The following is a 4,506-nucleotide window of genomic DNA, read 5'->3' on the forward strand; positions in this document are numbered from 1 at the left end:
GCTATCTAGAGGGAAAGCCCTGGGAGGTATGCTTGCTACTAGACTCAGCAAGGACTCTGTGGAGCCCAGAAAGGGGGTGAGGAAAAGGGCCTAGGGTAGGACAAGGTAGGAAGAAGTTTAGGAAAGCAACAAGAGGTTGGAGAGAGCTGACTTTGGCTGCTTGCTACAGGCTCCCTGGACTGGAAGCCAGAGGAGAGGGAGGACTTGATTCTCCCATGGCCACCCAGGAAGATGGGATGAAAGGCTATTGGAAGCCTGGAGAGAGAGGTTGTAATGAACACTGAGTGCAGAATAGGAGTCCCAAGACTTGAGACAAGTTTATTGAACTATCTGCTTCTTATTTATTTCTGTTACTCTGAAAGTGGGAGGGCCGTATAACCATGACCCAGAGGGTGGGGTCATGAGATGAGCCTGCTACATCAGGCCCTGCTGTGAGGGGGTGTGCCAATGGTGAGTTAAGTCCTCAACCCCGCCTTTCTTTGATAGTTTACAGGCCCCGTATTCCTTGATAATATACACCCCGGTCACAATTATAGCTATCTAGTGTCTAATGCTTTGTAAGTCTGGTGCTTGCCCATCACAAACAGATGGATGGCATAGTCCATCATTTCAAACATTCAGTGATCATATACAACTTATAATATAGAAAAATAAAATAAACATATGGCATGGGAAACACAGCATGCTGGTTTCCAATTTCAGACAATTCACACTCAGTGGTTTAATCCATGGTGTGTAATAGAACTGATCTTGTCCTTGTACCTTATCAGCTATAGATATATCTAAATGAATTGTAGATATTAATTGGCCTGCTTGAGTCTGAGTACTACTCAATATCAATATTTGTTCTGGTTGACTATCACATTTCTTAATTTGCCAAGTGCTTGCCAGAATGTATTTTGAGCTTGCTAACATAGATCTTAAAATATGTGCAAATATAGAAGTTGGTTAAATCTTTATTATGCCAGTATTGGGGAGCAGATCTTGCATTACAATGGGAGATTCGAGTGTGCAAAAATGCAGGCTTAGTTCCTTGATGCAGTGAAAATAGGGAAACTTAATGCTACATTATTTATGTTGTCTTGTACCTGCATGCCATTTAAAATGGATATTTTTAAAAGAAAAATGCATAGAAGTGTCAGTCCAAATATACCAAGGATCAGAACTAATTTAGGATTGTGTATATCCTGGCAAAGGTCTTCAGTGGCAGCACTCATGTACAGGACAGCTTGGGATGGGGCAAAATTAGTGTTCAAAATAATGCTATCTTGTGCCTCCAGCAAATGTGTAACTCTTTCATGTTGAAATTACAATTTTAAGAGCCTAGCTTCAGAAGTCTTTCTGTAGTAGTCTTTCCAGTATTGCCTTTTGTGAGGATTAGTCAGATGCGGGGGAAAAGATGAAATTCTATATCAACTATAAATCATACGTTAGCAACTCTTACCTAGCATGTAATGGAGATAATTGAAAAGTGAGATCCCTGAAGAGAAGGATTTGCGGGATTCCACAGGAAATCTGCTTTTCATACATTGCTTCTTGATGAGAGAAGTATTAAAATCGTTGAAAAAGCTAACTATGTTCCTCAGAAATAATACCATGTAGCTGATATGCTTATTTTCCTGTTACAGTCCTATACCGGTTTTGGAGTTGCAAGCTTTTTCACAGTTGAAGGCACAGGGACCAAATTCATTATAAGAGCCAGGCAACCCCAGTGATTAGGGCTGCCTAAATGTAACTGAGTACAATCTGTAGCGAGGATGATGTTCTACTGCATCTTCTTGACACCATGGTGGGGCATAACACTGGGTGGGATTCATCAAAAGTGGGATAGGTAAGGTGTGTGTGTTTTTTTGTTTTGTTTTGTTTTGTTTTGTTTTTTTTTTAAATGGCAGTCTTTTATAGAACAATAAAACATGTCAACGTAGGTTCTGCTCCACCAATACCTCACAAGGGTTTACTAAGACATGACTTTTCTTTTTCTCCATTTTTCCTGTTTCTATTATAAAAGAATCCGCCTAATTATCTCACCTCTCCTAGAACTTTCTGCTGTCTGATTTCCAAAACCATCAGACAGGAAAGTAACCCATAAGTATCACATAAAAAGCAAGCAGAGCCTAACCTCAGTATTTTTTTTTTTTCCTATCTGTATCTTGATGACAAAATTCAGAGAGATGATATAGCTTAAAATAACTCTAAACTACTCACTAATGGTTTTGTGTGTGCACACTTTTAAAAAGACTGAGGCCTAGTTTACACTTATAAATTATATCACCCTAGCAATAATTGCTTTTGTCTCTGAAAAATGTGCCTTGAACACCATAGTTACATTGACCTCCCCTCCCCCTGGTGTAGATGCTATTAGGTCGACGGAAGATTTCTTCTAGCTACCGTCTCTCAGAGAGGTGGATCTTTAAAAAGGGAAACAGAGGACCAAGGGAATTATAGACAGATCAGCATAACTTTGATACCTAAAAGGATACTGGAACAAATTGTTAAACAATCAGTTTGTAAGCAGCTAGAGGATGATAGGGTTATAAGGAATAGTCAGCATGGATTTGTCAAAAACAAATCATGCCAACCCAATCTAATTTTCTGTTTTGACAGGATTACTAGAGGATGGGGGGGGAACCAGTAAATGTGACAGATCTTGATTTTTTAGTAAGGCTTTTAACACCGTCCCGTGTGGCATTCTCATAGGCAAATTAGAAACATGTGATCTCGGTGAAATTATGTTAGGTGTGCAATTGGTTGAAAGACCATACTCAAAGACTAGTTATTAATGGTTCATTGTCAGACTGGGAGGGAATATCTAGTGAGGACCCAAAGGGTCATTACTGGGTTTGGTATTATTCAGTATTTTCATTAAAACTGGATAATGGGGTATACTTATAAAATTTGCAGATGACACCAAGCTGTGAGGGTTTGCAAACATTTTGGAGGACAGGATTAGACTTCAAAATGAACTTGACAAATTGGAGAATTGGTCTGAATTCAATAAGATGAAATTCAATAAAGATAAGTGCAAAGTACTACACTTAAGAAGAAAAAATCAAATCCACAATTACAAAATGGGAGTAACTGGCTAGGTGGTAGTACTGCTGAGAAAGATTTCTGGGGTCTATAGTGCGTCACACATTGAATATGCATCAACAGTGTGATGCAGTTGTGAAAAAGACTAATCGCTCTGTGGTGTATTAATAGTAGAAGTGTATGTAAGGCCTGGGAGATAACTATCATGCACTACTTGGCAGTGATGAGGCCTCAACTGTGTCCGATACTGGAAAGATGTGGACAAATTGGAGAGAGTCCAGAGAAAAGCAACAAAAAGGATAGAAGGTTTTGAAAACTTGACCTGTGAGGAACTGGGCATATTTAGTCTTGAGAAAAGAAAACTGAGGAGGACCTCCTAATAGTCTTCAAATATGTTAAGGACTGTTATAAAGAGGATGGTGATCAATTGTCCACTCCATGTCTATGTCTCCATGTCTGCTGAAGGTAGGACAAGAAGCAATGGTAGATTTAGGTTAGATACCAGGAAAAACTTTCTAACTATAAGGATGGTTAAGATCTGGAATTAAGGAGGTTGTGGAATCCTCATCTTTGGAGGTTTTTAAGAAGAGGTTTAGAATGGTCTAGGTTTAGCTGGACTTGTCTCAGGGCAGGGGGCTGGACATGATGACCTCTCAAGGTCCCTTCCAGCCTGCATTTCTATGATTCTGTAATTAACTACATCAACAGAAAAACCTCTTCCATTGATGTAGGAAGCATATACACTATGGTGCTTCAGCAGCACTGCTGCAGTACTGTAGCTATGCTGCTGCCGTGGTTGTAGTGTAGACATACCCTGAGTTACATGTAAGAAATTGTAATCCAATTCTATTTACAATATTTGAGCTACAGTTAAACCACATTTTCTTTCAATAGACCACTTTACAAACACCATCCTCAGCTACTTACAAATATATACTGAATGGCATTAAGCATTTGGCTTATGGATAGTTGACAGTAATCACAGCCAGAGCTGGCCTTTGTGTTTTTCCCCCCCACCCCCCCTTCCTCCCGTCAAATCCATGGCTGTGGGCTGCCTCTTATTTTGATGACCTATAAAAGTAAAGAAGAAGAATCATGGCTTAATTTTTTTATTAGTTTTTCCTTCCTAAGGCAACCTTGAAAATATAACTGATTCACCAGTGTTAAAAAATCATAACTTTTCTCTAAACCCATCATAGCCAGCATGTGTTTCAGGCTTGTTTGGGAAGGCAAGGGGCCTTTTTAAATTTTTGGAAGACATCAGATCAGTTCACAGCAGAAGGAAGCAGTGCCTATGTTAGTGAAATTGTATTTAAGAAAAAAAATCCCACAGTTGCTATTACCAGCTCTACTCTACTGATTGTAACATTGAGAGGCCTAGTGTAGATGGGCTATCAGATACGATGGCTGTTTTAACCACTTTCATCTCAGCCTGATCAGAGCAGGTATAATCAGCACTGGGCTTACAGTGGTGGT

Source organism: Malaclemys terrapin, chromosome 3 (assembly GCF_027887155.1).
Source record: "Malaclemys terrapin pileata isolate rMalTer1 chromosome 3, rMalTer1.hap1, whole genome shotgun sequence".
NCBI classification, from domain to species: domain Eukaryota; kingdom Metazoa; phylum Chordata; order Testudines; family Emydidae; genus Malaclemys; species Malaclemys terrapin.